Consider the following 20,336-nt stretch of genomic DNA (forward strand, 5'->3'; position numbering starts at 1 on the left):
AGGCAAAAATACAGGCTTTAAGGTAAAAATGACCATATTCTTTGTCTTTGTGAAGTCATGCCATTAATTTATACTGACCTCTACATCGCGAATTTACTATCTCACTTTTAGACTGCTCTAGGAAGCCACATGCCTCTAAGTTATAATGCTGTGGAATACCTATGAAATACATTGCCCATGGAAAAAGAGTAGAAGAATAAACAGTAAAGAAATCTTTAATTCTCAACATTTTTTTTGACAAGCAGGGCCTCTTTATGGCCTCATTAGTCTCCATGAAACCTTTGGTTGCCTAACTACCTTTAATTGCTGGCTGTATTTGAAACCCTTCTGAGATGGAGAGTTAAGTGACAAACGTGGAAACTGTCTCCTAGTATAAATATTCTCTCTCCTTGCCTAGGTTACTTGAGCTGTTGATGTCTATAAGTTGGCCTTGATAATTTTCTTTTTTATGTATGTAGCTAATTTGATCCACTAATTTATTTAAAACAAGTAAAGCTGTTATTCATGGTTTTGAGAAAAACAGAATTAAACTGATGCTGTTTCCTGGCACGTTAACCAAAATAATACTGAAGTCCCATAATGTTCAAAGTCATATTTTTAAAAGTCATTCCTTGGTCACAGGAGCATTCAGATCATCTCGAAATCTTATAAACCATTGGTGTACTCTCATGGTTGTATTTGGGACACAGTGAGACATGATAAAGAAGATTTTTAATAGCAGCAGTATCCTTGTCAAATGTAATGGATAAGCAATTGCCATTTCATTTACAGAATCACAGAATCACAGAATTTCTAGGTTGGAAGAGACCTCAAGATCATTGAGTCCAACCTCTGACCTAACACTAACAGTCAAACACTAAACCATATCGCTGAGATATGGTTTAGTCAGGGTATGGAACCAGGCATAGTCACTCAGGAATGTGATGTTAAGACTTTTATGTACCTCCATGTCTTTCCAAAGAAAGACATTTTCTAGGTTTACCAGCCACTGTCTTTGTATCTTCTATGCATGCCTTTGGTGCAGATCTGGTTTTTAGCTTTTGCAGTTTTATCTTGCTGACCATCACTCATACCTCTGGTTTTCCTCTTGACAAAACAACAGTAAAATGTAGATGTAGCACAGTCCAAAATAGAAGGAAGGTAGGAAGAGGAAGAAATATTTCCTCCGCTGCAATTATGGTTTGATTAATGCCTCAGAAAATTTTAATAAAACAAAAAATAAAGTTGCTGAATACTGCTGCAATTCTTTCAGAAATAGCATACTTGTACATCCTACTCTAGTAAACTCAATTTAACTAGTCAATTGAGTTGGGCTCACACTGTTTTGCCTGAAGAGTGCCATGCAGAGAGAATTGAGAATTGAGCCATCTGCATGTTAGAAAGCCACTGAATATGGCGTAACTCTCTTCTCTGGAATGTTATTACTTGGCATGGCTTAAAAATACCACTTGAAAAAGAAAAAAAGAAGTGTGATTTAGGGCCAGATTCACTGACACATTCCAGTTGCTTTGTGCTTGTCTGGTGATAGAAAACAGCAGTAAACTAACAAGCTAAAGTGGATTTATGATTGCTTTGCATATCTCACATGGCATGGGGCTATTAGAGCATACCAGATGGAGCGCTCTCTTCTTTAATGATGGGCTGGAGATAAAGAAAGAGGGTGTTTGTTCTTGCTTGTAATAGAATTCCTGGTAATATGAAATAAAATAGTAAATTCCAGTATAGTTGTATATTTATGATATTCTGGTATTGCTTAAATTAAGTTCCCCTGCTTATTATAGACTGATATTAAGAGAGCAGAATGTCCTCTGGAGACTAAAATAACAATCAGGTGAAATAGCAACCCACAGATACGAGAAATATTTGAAAGCTTTTTTAAGAAAAGATCCTGTGTGTATCACATGGCAAACTGCACTCAGTATGAGATTCACATCCTTTCTGCTCACATAACTTGAACAGATCCAACCTAAATGAAAGTCCATTGCTATCAAGAAGGAATGCCACCAATGTCATGCAGAGCAGATACATTTGAGCACGTCTGTCTGACATGTGACATAAAAGGTTTCAGTGAGCCACAGCAGCCTGAATTGCGCAGTGGAGGGCCTTTGTCATCTCAGTTGAGGAATGCCTTAGACATTCAATTGGCCTTGACATGTCTGACATGATGATAAGTGTGCACAAATATTTCACCAAGCACTGATTATTTAGAAAATGAAGCACTTGTATGTTTTGTCAGGCAGAGTTTCTCATGGCTAGGTTCAGTGTGCACACATCAACAAATGCTGTCAAAGTTCCCCCATTGAGGTTTTTCTTCACTGCATATGAAGTGTTTTCGTTGTGACAATGTCACTAACTGAGATTCATAGATTCATGTATTAAGAGTTTCATTCTCTGAACTATTGCTTTTGTCTGACACTTTCCTGTAGGAAACAACCAGGTACTAGGACTCTGTGCACATACATATACAGAACTATTCTGGCAGCTTTATGAAATGAATCTTTTGGCTGAGAGTATATTAGACTGCAATGTTTCTCAAAGTAGAAGAAACTAAGGACAAAATCATTCTGTGAAGGACCAAACTGAAGTTGCAGTGTATGGGTACAGTTATTACTTATGTACCCTCCACCCCCACCTATACCCCAGAAATATGTAAGCATGAATGATACCACTGTGTAAGAATTGAAATCAAAGCAAGAAGAAGGTGGTATGACTTAACATGCTCAACTGCATTCACCTGGGTCACTCAGCTCCCTCTGTGCCTGCATGCTACCAGACATAAGGGTATATTTTTGACACTGGTACTAGTCAGATTATTATTGGCTGGATGGCATGCCCAGCTCTTCCCCCTGAACTTGTTTGAGTAAGGAATATTTACATGAGTAGATGTCTCCAGATGAAGCCCAGAGTAGTTTGTTGTATTTGTTTGGTGGCTGTCTCCACTAGTAACTAAAATCTAACCAGCTTTAAACCCCAAGACACCAGTTTGAACATAGTTGTCCTTAATAAGGCCTCAGTTTTACGGGCTTCCTACAAGAAAGTCTGATTCAACATTTAAAAAGCTAATTGTCAGATTGCTTCATGAAAACTGAGCAAACTTAAAGTTTAGTCAACAAACATTATTTAATCAACAGTTCTTGTGGCAAAAATAAAAACCTCCTATCTCCTATGAAAATACAAATAGAAATATCTCCAGGCCGATTCATTGTGAAATAGCTGAATGGTATGATGTATATAAACATTTACAACATTTTTTGGCCTGTTTTCCAAGACCTTCTCTGTCTTGTCAGAATGTTCAGGGTGATATATCATCAGTCTAAATGAGGATGGATTGCTGTTGCAGATCATAAAATTTAATTATGGCAGAACTTTAATCTGAGATAAACTTAAATGTCTCTGATGGGAAAATAAGTGACCACCAAAGCAGTGTGGACACCCAAGCCAGCACTGATGTAGTTTCAGATACTTTGTTGAAAGCCAGATGTAAAGAAATAAATTCTTAATTCTCTTTGTGTCAGATAAGATCGTTGTGAGAAATATTTTCAGACTCAGATATTCAACAGATATTCTACACATTTTCCAGATACACTGTCTATTGTGGGCTTTCTTCATCTTCCTCCCTTCTTTCTTTTGTAAATGCATGCAACTTAATAAAGTTTCCATCATTCCTGCATCAGTGTTGCCTGTACTTTTCATTGAATTACAACCATATCAACTTCAGCACTTTCCTCACTCTAGCTAGTGAGCTACTGGGTACAAAATAGCTACTTAAGTTTATATTGTTGGTCAATAGTGTAGTTTTGCCTGTAAGCATAGCATGTGTTGGCGTTTAATGAGAAACATGTTCCATTACTTGGAGATTTTGTCATTTGTATTTATTGAACATAGTTGTCCTTAATAAGGCCTCAGTTTTACGGGCTTCCTACAAGAAAGTCTGATTCAACATTTAAAAAGCTAATTGTCAGATTGCTTCATGAAAACTGAAGCAATCTACAAACAAAGTAGTGATGCAGCTATGGTGCAGCTATGGTACAGCTATGGCTAATTCAAATCTGCTTCTAATTCATAGAAGTCATGTATTTCTTTCTTTCCATTAAGCATGTGATATTTCATTTGTAATAGAAAAATAAGGTATAAATTGCAGCCTGGATCATTGAAGGAAGAGTGTTAGAAGATAAATTATTTAGACTTAAGTGGGTTGTGAAAGTGAAATTTTTGGGGATTGTGAAAGTGAAATCTTTGCTTGTGAAAAACTTGGTGGAGCCAATATGACATTCAAAGGAAGTGTAAATATAATGTGTAATTCTGACCCAGTGCATTTTAAGACGAAAATCTAAAGTGAGACTCAGAATATGCAAGATAAGGAGTCTAACATATTTATTTATCCTGCCTGAAATGAATAATCTAGATTATTTAATTGGGACTGTTCCCGTGTAGGAGGATAACTAACTATAAAAGCTTCGAAGAGCAAGCCCAGCTCTGGTTTCAACGCAGCAGAACATGATGTATATTTTGGCTGAGAAGCCAATCACCTTTTAGCTGGAGCAAAATAACTTTAACATGATGTTCTAGGTATTGAATGTTTAAAAATTGTAAATCATAACCTGTGAGACTGACTAGAAATCATGAGAGTAAAACACAAAAAAAAATTGTTGTAATTCTGCATTTCATATACCTGCTTTATTCTAAGTTTTAAGTATAATCAAAACTCCATGGTGTTCTAACTCTCCTTTTTGCTAGAGGAAGGAGAAGAACATCCCTGAGAATCTCATTACAATGAATTCTGTAATGCCATGTGTACATAAACTAGCTCTGAATGATCAAGATTAGGGTCTGGAAGCATGATATTAGCATAATCTATAGCGTTCTGTCCAGCCCAATACACCTTGTTTCTACCCCCTCCCAGTAATATATTTCATATTGAAATACAATCACTGATTTGTAGTAAACATATATTGGAAAGATAGTGTCTCACATTATACCTCTATGGCCTGAGTAATGTGGGGGACAGGAGTAGAGGAGGTACACACAACTTGGAAAAGGGAGTTTAGGTTGCAAGACCGTGTCTCTCCTTGCCTCTCAGTATGAAGCACAGCCATGAAACTGTCCCTCAGTCCGTGCATATGTTCCAGACCAGTGATATAAAGCAGTTTACCCAAGTTCTCATTGTGTAAACCACATCATTCTGTGAATCTTTGTTTCCCTGAACCTCCTAGTGCTTAAGCCTGAGGCAAAGCAACTCACACCACACATAGTGTAGTGCTGCACTTAATTGCACAGTTGAAGCCATGTAGGAAGAGAACACAAGAAACCTTTATATTTCTACAGAACTGATACAGTACAGACAGAGTCTGCACAATAATGCTTCATTTACTGCCTTTCTCCTGTTATTTACCTCTTCATGACCTAGCAGCACCAGAGGTCACTTAACTGCATGGTAACTCTGAGTTCTGAAGCAACTGTAAGAGACTGCCAATTATTCATTGTTTTCTCACAGTTTTTCATGGTCCTGGAATATGAATCTTGGTAGTGTTCTAAGAAAGGGAGAGATTGTCTAAGGGAATTGCCTTTCCCCTCACTTGTATTCATACAGACGAGCTCTCTTCACATCTGTAAGTACATAACATTCCTGTAGCAACCACTGTGGAAGTATTCAGTGTATTTCTCATTGTCTTGTAACGCAATTTAGCTGTGAGAAATGGCAAGGAAGAACCAGCAAGCTGTAGCTGGGTAGCTTTAGACGAACTAACTGAAAGGGGGGACTTTCCTTGTCTTTACTTTACAGTATATAGCATTGTATTTTATTTTATCTAACAGCCAAAAAGAATTATTTCAGCAAGCTTCTCATTTTATGCAAAAAAAAAGATAAGAAAATAAGAGAATCATTCCCAGTTCCTGTTGGGGTGTGCTGCAGTAAGATTTACAGGAAAGTTACAGAGCTCATAAGTAAAAGACTTTCAGGACAGACTGCCATCATGCAAAGTGCTTGCACAGTTTCTCTTTATCTCAAAATTACCTTAAAAATGATGGTCATGATACCCATGGGATGTACTAGTTCAGAACACTTATACTGCATATTTTTCTCTGGAAAATACATCTCATAATTTTTTTTATTTTTATTTTATTTTTATTATTTATTTATTTATTTATTTATTTATTTATTTTTCCCTGGAAAAACTTCTATAAGAAGGCAATAGAAACTTTGACTACCTCCTCTTCTCTTGTGTGGGTTTTCTGAAGGAGTAGATGATTAAGTTAGGCTGACTAAATTTTATCTTCAAATTTCAGGTTCTTTCATACTAGCATGTATTCAGACTGAAAATTTTCTATAGATGCCAGACATTGTGCATTATCAACCATCTGTATTTGTTTTGGCTGTTCCTCAAAGGACATCTGATGAATCACAGTAATTTTGCTGATAGGCCCTTCACCTGTTAGAAGAGGATTTTTAACCTTATGCTGGGGGTAAAAACCACAGAACACTAGGGAAAGTAAACTATCTACACATTTTTTGTTGTTGTTATTATGCATTTTATTTTACATTTATAACTCCCATTTTGATTCCTGCTTCAGAACACATTGTCATTCTTTGCAGTTTGTATTTTCCAAGAAAAGCTGCCTTAGTCTTAAACATGACATAGGTCAAGTTTCCATTGCCAAGAAAGCAACTTCCCAAGTCACCCCTGGATCTTGGCCCTAAAACGGCATGTGTATTAGTTTTCTGTGTCTGTTTAACATAAGCTAACTAAATCCCTCCATGTAAGACCTAGGTGAAGTTTGGAAGACACTTGACTGCAGAGGTTATTCCCTGTATGGAAGTGTCATGGCTGACTGCTTCCATGCCACATTTTCATGTATTCCTCAGGAATCCTTCAGTTTAGGTATACTCAAACCTAGAAGTCTTTCGTGCACTCACACTCCAGGGTGTGTAACACACATTCCCAGTTCCCTGCTACCAAATGATCGAGCAATTTGGGTGCTTCAAACAAAGAAAGTGCTTTGCAAAGAATGGCAAAAGATAGCAATTGCCAGGATCTTCTGAATGTGGACTGTAAAATACAGTGATTTATTTTTATTTCCTGCTTTTCACAGCTACTGATTTCACACTGAGAGCAGCTGACTCACTACATACTATGGTCCTATGCCACCAAAGTGATTAGACCCTAAGTAGCCCTGCTCGTTATATTAGTGTATGTCATTTCCATGTTGATAGAAATATATCTGGTACCCTGCTTCACTGGAGCTTTTAACAGAGCTCCACTGACTTAAACTTACATAGGACTTGAAATCACCTTGGGAGAATTTTCTGCAGGGTACTTCTATTTGGACGGTCATGTAAGTTCTGTGTGTCAAATCTTGATGACCTCACATGAAAAGCAATTCTTGTGGGAATTTATGTTGCTTAGACTAGTGCCCTGCTCATTTTAAATACACTAAGCTTGATTCATCTGTCAGTGAATATAAATATATCATTAATGTAAATACATTGCTTTCACTAGTCCTTTTTTGAATACATTCTGGCACAAGTGAGTGCAAAATCTGACCTTCTGGTGATTAATTATGTGGTATTTAATTTTTAAATCTTTAGCTTGTAGAAGTAAAAAAGAATATATATATAAAAAAAAAGACTTATAGAGTCAACTGTGTTTCCGCTGAAAAATGATTCCATGTTCAAATCTTTGTAAAAGACATGAACATTAATCAAGTAATTTATTTTTATTTGGTGGGAAGACAGAAGTAAGATAGCTCAGTTTTCGAAGGTTTAGGCCATGTTACATGAGTATACAATACATAAAAATTGTGTAGACTACTTATTTGCAATAGACCAAACATTTATTTACCTCTCAGTTCTGTAAGCATTTGTCTGGTTTTCAAGGTAGAAAAGTAAGATCAAATCTGTGCTCTTGCATTATATTAATGTCCCTGCCTCAGAGCCTTAAACTTACCTGTTCAGTTTCCAGTTCTTAAATTTGTTTGCTTTAAGTTGCATAGGTTAATGAGCATATTAGATAGAACAAATGAAAGTTTAATAAAACGGTGTGAAAGAAATCCAAAGAATTTTACAACATCTGCACCTTGCATAGAAAGTATTGAATGCAACAAAGGTTCAAGGCTTTTTCTGTGCATGTTGCACAGTATTTAGAGCTATTTTTAGCACTGCCTGTGATTATGAAGTAGAGGTGGCTTCAAATGAAGGTCATTGTACAGAGATATTGAAATATATGGCTTATGTATTGCAGTTTAGATGCAAGATGGCCTTACAAAAAAACTAGGGATGTCCTCTAGCATTAATGTTGGCTGGTGTAATGTTTGAGATCCAGGGTATGTAGTATTATAATGGTGCTTCTCCTGTCCAGTTTTCCATCAACAATTCAAAAGCACTCAGAACAGATATTAGTTAATTTATTAGTTCAATTTCATCTCTAGATGCAATCACACAAATATATGTGTCTATAGTATAAATATCAACACGCAATGCAAGATCCCACTGTAGTCAATGAAGTCCATACGGGCAATATTGAGCTATTCAGCTCATCTAACATAAAGATACATGCTATTTCTTGCTGATAGGTGACTAGGTCTTTTAGGATCAGTGATGTATCCAGCTGGACCTTGTAGTGGGTTTACGTGGCAAGGTTTTGGTAGCAGGGAGCCATAGGGGTGGTTTCTGTGAGAAAGATCTAGAAGCTGCCCCATGTTTGGGAAGGGCCCCATTGTTTTCCAGATCCGAGCCAATAAGCGATGTTGTTTTGCGCCTCTGTGAGAGCATATTTAAGACAGGGAAAAAACGCTGCGCCACACAGCAGCCGGGAGAGTCAAGGGAGTGGGAGAACAGCCTTGCACCAAGGTCAGTGTAGAAGGAGGGGGAGAGGTGCTCCAGGCGCCGGAGCAGAAGTCCCCTGCGGCCTGTGGTGAGGACCATGGTGAAGCAGGATGTCCCCCTGCAGCCCATGGAGTACCACGGTGGAGCAGGGTTCCACGCTGCAGCCCGTGGAGGAGACCACGGTGGAGCAGGTGGCCCTGCACCGACGGAGGCTGCCGCCTGTGGAAGACCCCTGCCGGAGCAGATTCCGGGCCGGACCTGTAGCCCGTGGAGAGGAGACCACGCAGGAGCAGGTGATCTGGCAGGAGCTGCTGCCCGTAGGGGAGCCAGGTTGGAGCAGTTTTTTCCTGAGGGGTGGACCCCGTGGTACGGACCCATATCTGGAGCAGTTCTGGAAGAGCTGCTGCCTGTGGGAAGCCCACGCCGGATCAGTTCATCAAGGACTGCATCCCGTGGGTGGGACCCCACAGCACAGGGGACGAGAGTGACCGAGAAGGAGCGGCAGAGAAGAAGTGCTGTAGACTGACCATAACCCCCATTCCCCGTTCCCCTGCGCCGCTCGGGGGGAGGAGGTGGAAGAGGGTGGATGGGGGGGGAAGGTGCTTTTGTTTTTTTTTTCCTTTGTTTTCTCACTTCTCTCGCTTGTTAGTTGTAGGCAATAAATCTTACTATCTCCTTATGCCGAGTCTGTTTTGCCCGTTACAATAATTATTGCGTGATTTTCTCGTCCTTATCTCAATCCTTGAGCCCTTTTCACATATTTTCTCCCCATTCCTCTTTGAGGAGGGGGAGTGAGAGAGCGGCTGTGGTGGAGCTCGGCTGCCCACTCGAGCGGAACCACGACAGACCTTAAGAACAGGACATCTCCTATATGTGCTCCCATACTTTGTCTTGTGAAGGTTTCTCACGTACCCCAAGGAATCTCAAATGGAAAACCTATCTTCAACAGAATTAATCTCTCCCAGGATGCCTACTATAGGATGAATCCAGCAGCTCTACATTTGGCATGATGAGGTTGCTTAAACAACTATGTTCTGTGACATTTCATACTCTCTGCAGTCTTCCATGTGGTATGCAGCCACTTTTGTGGAAAATCACAGGTCTCCCGTTGGTCTTGAGTCACATTCATCAGATCTGTACAGATATTTTAGCATCCTTGGAATATTTAATGGCACTTAATACTTATTACCAGGGACGTGAACTGTGACTGTGCATTTTCCAAGGCCTTGACTCAGTTCGTTTGGGTTATTCTTCTTGGTCTTCTGCTGCTAATTAGAGGAATCCAGCTGTTATGTACATCCTGACTCTTATTTGTCAGCCCTATGTTGGGTCTTAGATAACCTTAGATGTTACAGAAAACACCACACATCTATGTTTAGGCAATTGAATAGATTACCATGTCTATAATGTGATGTGAAGTCAATGCATAGTACACAGATACACTGTGATGAATACCTGAATTAAAGTGTTTTAATCAGAAAAAAGTCCCACTCAGACACATGTTCATATACGCTGGTACAATACTGAGAACTGAACAAAGAGCAGTAAATCTTATTCCACTTATTCCAACCTACAATACTGATTATGTCTTCTGTGTATATATTTATTGAGATATAGTCAGGGTGTTTTTGAAAATGAATTCTTGTATTATATGTAATTGTGTCAGTGGCTAGAAGTAACAGCATTGCTAAGAACATCCTAGCTTCTTTCTGATACTAGCTGGTTGGACAGAACAAGAGATTAACTATTAGAATCCTTTAATGTCTTATTACTGTGCTTCTCAGTGAGTCATCTTATCATGCATTATTTACTGCATTTTACCTTATGTTTTTTTTTAGTTCTCCTGTTTTCTTTTGACTTGACCATTGGCAAGAAACACTGTCCCTAATAAGACAAGTAGTGTAATAAGATTCATTGCTCACTCTGAGATGTTTTATAAAAGAAAAAGTAATGAGTCCAAATATTTACATATTGTGGTTTGCATGACGCTAACTGATTGAACTTCTGGTTGCACCTGAAGAACAAGTTTTATTTAATGTGATAGGATTACAAGTTTTAAGCCAAACTCTCTTCTTCAGTACAGAAGAACAAGTCCTAATGAAATCTGTGGGAGTTCTGTACATGCATCCAAGAATAAAATCTAGTATCAAAATTTGGTAACTAGCTCTTATTTTAAATACAAATCTGCAATTTTTGTTCCATCATAGCAGTGGTGATAGCTTTGGCTCCTCATTTTACTTTTGTTTTGCATCCTCCTTATGCAGCTTCTTTCATTTGCATCTCTGTAGAAAATATACTGGAGAATGGTCAATTATTGCTAAAGAAATTGAATTTATTTGTTTTTGATTAAGCAGAAAAACTGTTGAAAAACAGATCATATCAATGAGGAAACATGTAGGCAAAAAGAAAATTGGTCTATGAATGTAAATGATTTCACTGGGCACTAGACATAAATAAAACTTATCTCATTGTTGATGGATTAAAACCTCATCCTTTCTCTTACCCTTGTATGGCATTATTTTTATTTCATGGTGGTCTCAAGATTAAGGCCCTGAATTATCAAATAATTTTCAGTATGTATGTAATTTAAGCAAATAAACAGAGATCAAAAAGGAAATATTCTTTGGTACACTGTTGAACTTTATCTTAAAAACTTTAAATTTTTTATTGTATAAAAATATCCAGGTATATATATTTTTATGTGCTCCATTATATCTGTGTTAGTTTAAGTTTGTAAACCAGTTAGGACATACAGATTCTATAATTTGAGCTTATATATACACACAAAAATCCATTTATACTCCTCCCACGCACATATACATATACACACATGTAAAAATTATATCTACACAGAATAATATGTATACATATAATATATGCATTATGTACTGAAATTTTATTATGGATGAAGTATAACTGACCTTGGCTGCTTTGAGCTGTACTGAAATTAAACATCTAAACCAAGGTCAACACCTAGGTTTCTTCTATAATCAGTGGAAAAGTTAGGTGTTTTCAGGGGATTTGTCCAAGATTACCTCCATAAATTGCCCTTTGGATGTTCTTTACTGATGAAAGAGGCAGCTTGCTTTATATCTAACATCCATGTTATACTTGGTTAAAGTAAGCTAGGAAGTTCAAATTTACATAACCCAAAAAAAAAAAAAAAAAAAAAAGTAGTTCGTTCTGGTAATTTAGCTAACTTAGAAACTGGTAAACATTGGATTTCTATGCAATATTTCATATTATGAAGATCATTCTGGTCTTATACAAATTACTGTGGTTGTTTTGTGCTCAGCCTGGCCATGTATATTTCTTTGTAGGAAAACTGATTATTGGACATTATAGTGGGAACAGTAGAGGTTGCCACAGCTTGTCCCCATTAGCTTAATCACTGTTGCAGCTGAGTTAGGATTAACTCCAGTGTGATTTTTTTAGAATTCTCTAGACACAGGCCAGATGCACAGCAATGTTGCTGTTAAAAAATAAGAAAAAGCCTTATCTTGATTGTATGGTCTTTAAGAGACTGACACTAGCATGAATAATTTGTCCTTTTCATATAAATAATTCTTAGAAATTAGAGAAGGCATAAGTGTCTGTAGACTTTTCTGTGCTTATGAAATAATATAAGCAAATTAATGTAAAGAAGTCAGATAATTTCCTTACCTTCCCAGACTAAAAACAGAGACACAACAAGCCCTTCTTTGTTATGAAATCTGCTTGTTGAAGTGTGTTTAAGAATGCCACTGGCATTCTGCACAGAGACTGTTAAAGGAATAAACTATTAAAATAATAGTTTTACTTGACATCAAAAATAAGCAATGTAAGAGCTGCAACATGGTACTTTTCCCTTGTGACTCACCAACTTTCCTTAAAGCACAATTAACTTATATTTAATTATGATGAATAATTGCTTCAAATAAGGAATAATATGTATTATAAGGATGCTATATTAAAACGTTAAAACATTTGTCTGAGCAAACTAGTCGAGATATTATTCTTCATGAAGTAAGAACAAAATTAATTAAAAAGAGAGTATTCTAGTCTGTTTTGATTTTACACTCAGATTAATAGAGTAACAAATGACAGTTAATTTATTTGTTCCTATTTCTGCCAGCACTATTGCTTAGTTATTTCAGATTATCTGTATTCTATTCCACACTTCAAAGTATGAGGAAAATCTCTTACACTTATGAGTGCATGAACTTAAAGGGCTGATAAATGCTTTTGAGATTTCTATCTATCTTTGCATTTTCCTTCATAAATAAATATTGAGTCTCCAGCTAATGGCTTCACTGTCTGTCTGTTGAAGAAGAATCTTTCTGGTGTACACTGTTCCTGCTAAAAAAAAAAAAAAGTGTGGAATTTTTTGGTTTCGACTAACATGTGAGCTTTCAAATAGTTTCTGATTTTGATTTGTGATGTGTAAGGTTAACTTATAAAGTTTTTGCAAACCAGTATGCCTATATTTTTCAAATTCCAATGGAACATTTTATTGATTCATCAGAGGAGAGATTAGAGATATCTTGAAGTCCTTCTAATATCCTCTGCTACGTTTATAAATGTAAAATAAAAATTATCAGTATTATAAGGGTATGAGTATAATGAGACCAAAATGATGATGTTATGAAAACAGAATATGGCACAGTTGGTCAGAGTGAACATTTCCTACCCATTCCTCATCTTTTATCCTTTTGCTTCTGTAATTTAGGCCCTGTTTCAAGGAAATCATTGATGGTGAATCTGGATGAAGCAATGGTTAATGTTATATATATGTTATTCATCTAAACAAGCACATACACAATCTTCAACCGTGTTTGCCTATGTGTATTAGTGTACACATATACAGACATATATGTATAGACATCACACAAAATGCAAATATAGCTACAGGTGTGTAGCTTATACTCATCAAGAATTGACTGTAAGAAAATTAATATGAAGCAAGTAATTCTCTCAAATCTTCTCCTGGGATGGATTCAGTCCTCAGAAATCTCAACCCCACCCCAGGAAGCAATGGTGAACCAGCTCCATGCAAACATTCTTCAGCAAGGAAAGTTCTTGGTCATTATCATCCAGAAAAATGTGATTTTTGATTCTTTGAAGAAACAGCTTATCTTCTGCTTTGAAGATTACCACCTAAACTATCCTTTTTACATAGGAAACAGAGAATATTGAGTAGCTTCAGAGTGACAGCAGAATTAACAAGCAATAGATGAAGCTTTACACTTGTTATGCTGTTATAAAGTTTATAATATTATTATATCAGTCAGTTATTGCATATTGCATTATAATGTTATGATAATATATTATCTTTATGAATAATATATCTTATGATAATATATCTTTATGATAATATATTATCTATATGAAGTACAGCATTTTGTACAAAGCATTTCAGAGATTGTGTCTAGTAGAGAGAGTCCTGAGGACTATTGGGCGAATGGAGTTTGGACACTCAATGAAGCACTCGTGAATTGAAGAGGAAGAGAAGAAGCTTTTACCAAATGTCGAATCTTTGTTTAGCCCAGGATACCTTTGAGTTCCTAAGCTCAGTTTAAGATCTCACTGTGAAAAAATGTACTTGTCACAATACATTACCTCCAATATTCTTAGGTTTAGCAACCTGTGTGTGGAACTAGTCAGTATTTAGCTGCAGTTCATCAGAAAACCAGTAGAAATACGATTAGAAAACCTATGAGTCATTTAGTAGGAAAGAAAAAGGAGAGAGTAAATATGAAATTTAAATATAATATGTATCTTAGCAGAAGAAAGAAATGCTCTTTAGTACAAGTCTGAAGTTGAGTCCTCTAAAAACATGCAGGTATTTTAATGACAAGTTATGAAATATGTCTACTATAATTTGAAATCATGCTTTGAAAATGACAGCTATCTTTATGGAATATATGAGAAATAAGTAGCTGGGAAATGGTAGAAAAAGCTTACTGTGAAATCCATGTCTAGCTTATGAGGAAGGTATTGGCAAACAAACATTTTAAGAGATATGCTGCTACATCACTTTGAAATATGTGAGAAGTTTAAAACAACACATACTTGGAGTTCAAAGAAAAGCAGATGGAAGTTTCCATGCTGCTGACCATTTGGGGTATGTCTAGACCACATGATGATCACACAGGGATTTCTGCTTTGGTACTACATGTGTTGGTAGGTCTCCCTGACAACACAGTTCAAAAGAAGGCTGGTAGCTCAGGTTCTGGAAGCAGTTTAGTCACAACCACATAGCATTGCTCCCAGGCTAGCCAAAGCTGTGAACTCTGTGGTGAATTATCTCATGCAGATCATGTGGCTGGTGCAGCCAGTGGGTTTTCTGTCCTGACTATTCTTGTTTGGGGTTCACACAATACAAAACTCTCCTTCCAGAATTTCTATTATTGTTACTCTTGCAAGTAATGCTAAGAGACCTTGGTGCTCCAGACTGTGGGCTTTTATGCCAAGTACTGTATGAAATATGTAGAACTCTACAGGCCATAAAATAATGTGTGTGAATTCTTTAAAAGAACTTAGGATCTTATTTCTTTTATTTTTAATTTTTACCCTTGTTTAGCAAGACTAGAATGATTTACTTCATTACACCTCTCATTACCTCTGAAATGAGAAAACTAATCAAGCCCTGTCCAGAAATATGATTGATGATATTATTTTTTTCTTTTATGTGATGCTTTTAGTACGTTTTACATTATCGTTCAATTTTGTTGTTCGATTTGTGTTTCAACACAGTACTTTTGTGATGTTACCTAATAAGAACTCAGATTATTTAGTGGCTAAAGGAATTGATCAAAATGTGAGCTATATCTGTACAGATATATGCTTTAAATTCCCTGCACTTGGTGCTACAAAGGCAACACTAATAAAAAAAGTCTTAATTATAAAACTTTTTTTTTGTTTGTTTGTTTCTTTGTTTGTCCTTGCATTGCCACCACTTGACTGAAGGTGCAGTGGTCAGAGGTGCAAGTAAAGGCTATAGACCAAATGAACAGTCTGTCAAGAGGCTATGGAAAAGGAAATGCCAAGATAGCATCAGCACAGAAAAAAAGGTGACAGGAGAATTGATATGTTTTTCTGAATTACTAAGGTGTTTAGTAGTGAGTTGGAAGATGTCAAAACACAGGAAGAATAATCTCTATAAACAAGTGTGGAGTCAATTATTAGGACCATGACAGAAGTCTGTGAGATGAAAGGACATATTCTGATGAGACACCAGGATTTACTTTTACAACATTTTACAACATTTACTTTAAATTTAAATATTTAAGAATCTATTAAATTTAAATTTAATACACTTCCCTTTTAAATGGTCCAGGAATCACAGAGAATGCTTACATAACCAGATTTAGCTAGCTAGCAGGATATTGTAGGATAGCAAACTTGACAGATGTATAGTGTTCTGAGCATTTTGCATGTATTTTTGATGTGAATAAAGTTATCCTGCATTTTAACAGTTTATTTCAAAAAAGATATAATAATGTATATTCAAAGGCCAGATGTTTCACAGGGAAAAAAATCTGCATGTATGGAGGCTGCTTGAGTGCAAAACAGCCCTAGATTGTATCTAGTAGGCCTAAATTTAGCTGGAGTACACAAGTGCCTAATACCCATAGCAGTTAGAGTCAGCAACTTTCAAAGACTGCTTAACTCTCTACATGCCAGCTTTCATTAGGTGCATCCTTGCTAAACTGGAATATTTCTGGGATACTTAAGGGAAGTCACTGGTGACTGCTTAAAAAAATTAAATTTAACACTTTCAAAAAAATTGATCCAAGATTAGATATATAGGTACCTAAACTCTAAAAATATTCTAAAATTCTAGGTTTCTAAATTCTAAGATTGTGTTTTGTTGGTTTTGTTTTGTTTTGTTTTGGGAAAGAATATGTAATAGTCTGAACAGTAATAAATGAATCAGACAATGTTTGACCTGAAATAGTCTGAGCAGGGTCCAGCATCTCCGAAATGCTGGAGAATATCCTGATTAACAAGGCATAGGGTATATAAGGTGACCCTCTCATTGAAATTGAATTATGTCACTTCAGTAAAAATGCCTCATGGTTTGGTAGCTCAGTACTAAGAGGAAAAAATGTCTTTATGCACAGTGTTTTCTTCCTTGGTGTTTTGAGCACTGACTTAGATCATGGGGTTTATACAGCCTTTATACAGCCTCCTGTCCCCTGGGGAACAGTTCCAGCCATAGACATCATACTACCAAAGAGTGGAAATTACCTTCCCGTTCTTCTCTGATGGGCTGCTATTCTCTGGGGAGAATGGTAATTAGAGTTGCTTACATGTCTCATTGAATAACACTGTATTTTTAACAGAATTAGAGATTGAAATGATGTGGGGCAATATCATTATCTAGAGGTATCCGAGTTCTCTACTAAGTGTAGAGAAAGAAATGTCTCTGTTGTACAGACAGCATTATTTTCTACTGATCTTCAGATTTACCTCACAATCTCCAAGGACTATTTTAGGAATTTGGGCAGTTGTTTTAGGTGACCTGGATCATGCAAGCTCTTGCAAGTGAATTACCTAAAATAAGTAGAATCGGTTCTGTATGCAATTTAATCTGCAACTAACAGAAGAGTAGGCAGATGTTAAACTGCTTACAAGAATTGTTCTGGGCTCCAGGACTGAAATTCTGTTATCATTCTTTATAGCCACTATCTTCATAATGTTTCATTAAAATCTTCTTCAGGAGACTAAATCCAAAAATGTTTTTATTATCTTGGTTATAAAAAGGTTTAAGTCTTAGGGTTTGGCTTCTGATCATAGTCTCCACAGTCTCAAATTCAACAGAATCTGCTTACAAGCTTGTCTTGATTTAATTCTTAAGGCTACTTTATTTTTTTATTTTTTTGGCTAAAAGGTAAAGATACATGAATTAACAAGCCCTTATTCCACATTGGCTAAATAGCCAGTGTAGGCAAGGGGATATGAACATTTACTATATGTTGTCTTTGTCCATTTCAAAGGTTGGGATAGTTTGAACTTCTTCTAAAAAATGTGTTACTACCAAAACATTACTGTCTTGTCACACACACACAAGGCAAAAAAAAAAAAAAAAAAAAAAAAAAAAAAGAAAGAAAGAAAGAAAGAAAGAAAGAAAGAAAGAAAAAAAAAAAAGCTTTGTAGGGATACTATCAGTTTTTGAGTCGATTCTTTACTTATCTATCTTATTCACCTTAAATGAATGTTAGGGATATTAGAATACCCTCTAGCTCCTCTCAAAACAATCCACTCTTGGAGGATCAATTACCTATGTGATTGAAGCCTAGAAACTGTTGTTTGTTTTTTGTTTTGTTTTGTTTTGTTTTGTTTTTCCATGCTAATTTTACTCATCTCTATATAGATTTTTTTAGTTATTATAATTTTTTTGTGCACAATCACCATCTTACTGTTTTTATGTTGTCATATAGAGTTTCATAAATAATTGCTTTCCAAATCCTCCCTTTGAAAGAACATTTCACTTGGAAATATTTCTTGTGGATTGGATTAAAAGTTAAGCAATGTGCAGTTAATTCTGTGCTTTTTGTTGTTGTTGTTGTTGTTTTTTGTTGTTTGTTTTGTTTCTTTTTTTTGTTTGTTTGTTTTCAAGATTAAACCATGTGGATAGTGATGCTTTATAGTCAGTAGCATTTTATAAAGTCATGTAGAATTTTGGGGATTTCATGAATTAATACATTTATAAGACAACAAGACATTGCAATGAAAAATATTTATTGTCAGAAAAGGAAGAGGAAAAATATGACCAATGTGGATTCTTCTGTTTTCTGCAAATAGCTTTTTTCTGTTGAAAGAAAATCTTTCAAAATAAAAAAAAATATACTTCTAATCCTTCCAGATAACCAGGTGGATTTTGGGTGATCATGAGACCCTAAAGCTTATATCAAATTCAACATAAATTAAGAAAATGTAAGTGCAATGGAAAATCCAATTATATTTCAGAAATTATGTAAATGAGTAAAGGCATTCAGAAGCCTAGCTCCACTGAAATAAATAGCAAATATCTTGACATGAGTATGAGACAGGACGTTATTACTTACAACCTGGTGAAAACCAGATGCCTGTGGCAAAGTGTAGACAACCTTCATTTTTCACTCAGCTGGTAAAAAAAGAGCATAATTTGCAAGCAACATACATAGAAAGAAAATAACAATCAGAAGTGTAAAAGGACACTCTTCCCATCTGTCCAGAATATTTTTCTTATTCTTTTCTCCTCCATTTCTGTGTTCTCTGATCTCCTGAATCACATTGAATTTGCCTGACAACTGGTGGTTCACAACCTGTGTTCTAATCTTGTGGTTCTTTAGCTATGTTACATGTGGCTTATGCTATTGACTGTATTATTGCTGAACATAATACATCTTCCCCCCCTCCCCCCCCCCAAAAAAAAAAAAAGTGTTATATTAATACATAGCATGCCTTATCCAAAAACACGTACTTTAGAGCATACGTAGATTTCTATAATCATAGTAGGAGTACAATACTTTTGGTAAAAGTGACTCCTGAACCTTAATTTGAGCAACTTCTACGAAATAAAGGTCAGAATCAAGAGAGAAACTACAATAGGTTATTGTAGACACAATTTATCAGCTTTCTCTCTCTGAGTTCTGAGTAGTACTGGAAGGCTGCCTTTCCTTCCTGGTTTTCTTTCTCATTTCTTCTTTTTGTCAGATCTGCAGGTGTGTAATAACAAATTTGATGAGTATGAAAATCATGCTAAATTTCTGCTTTATTTGAAGAGATTATATTCTCCCATTTAATACTTTTTCCAGAAAATGTCTAAAGCCAGAGGCTAGGACAATGATTTAAAGAGAATAGATGGGAACAGAGTTAGCACCCAATTCTTTTACCAGCCTGAACATTTGCAGTTCTCAGCATGCTAGAACAATGCTAAAACTGTGCATGTTGTTCAGTTGGATTAAATATATAATGATTTTATGGAGAGATAACATAGAATAATCCTTTCACTGAATCAGGGGATTCAAATAGCTTATCCTGGTGCTGCAATATTTCAAGTTATCCTAATGTTTCTCAAAACAAATGTTTTTCAAAATGTGAGTTAGTTTTGGAGGAAGAAAGAATTTATAATATGCTTAGCACGAACAACATTTCGTCTGATATTTTGAACCCCTGGAACTATGGAAAGCCTACTTATTCTCTAGGAATATTCTGGCAACACTGAAAAAAAATCTAACCTTAAATAATGTAAAATAATGTAAAAGAATATAAATTAGTAAGGGTCTAAACATCAGGCAAATTCAAATGAATAAAATTCACTAGAACCATTATCACAAAAACAATGGTAAAATAATGAAACATGAAATAACCTCTTTTCAGTCACATGACTAATAAGGACTAGTAAGGAGTCATGCAGGAACTTGATCTCTTTAATTTTGACAAGATCCCTTCTTTCACTGGCATGCTGTCCAGATAAATATAAGTTCAATATTTATCATTGTTATTTTGTTTTGCTTAGTAGTTCTTATCTTCAAATGTTTTGCAA

This window comes from Aythya marila, assembly GCF_965140915.1.
Source record: "Aythya marila genome assembly, chromosome: 1".
In the NCBI taxonomy this organism is placed as follows: Eukaryota; Metazoa; Chordata; class Aves; order Anseriformes; family Anatidae; genus Aythya; species Aythya marila.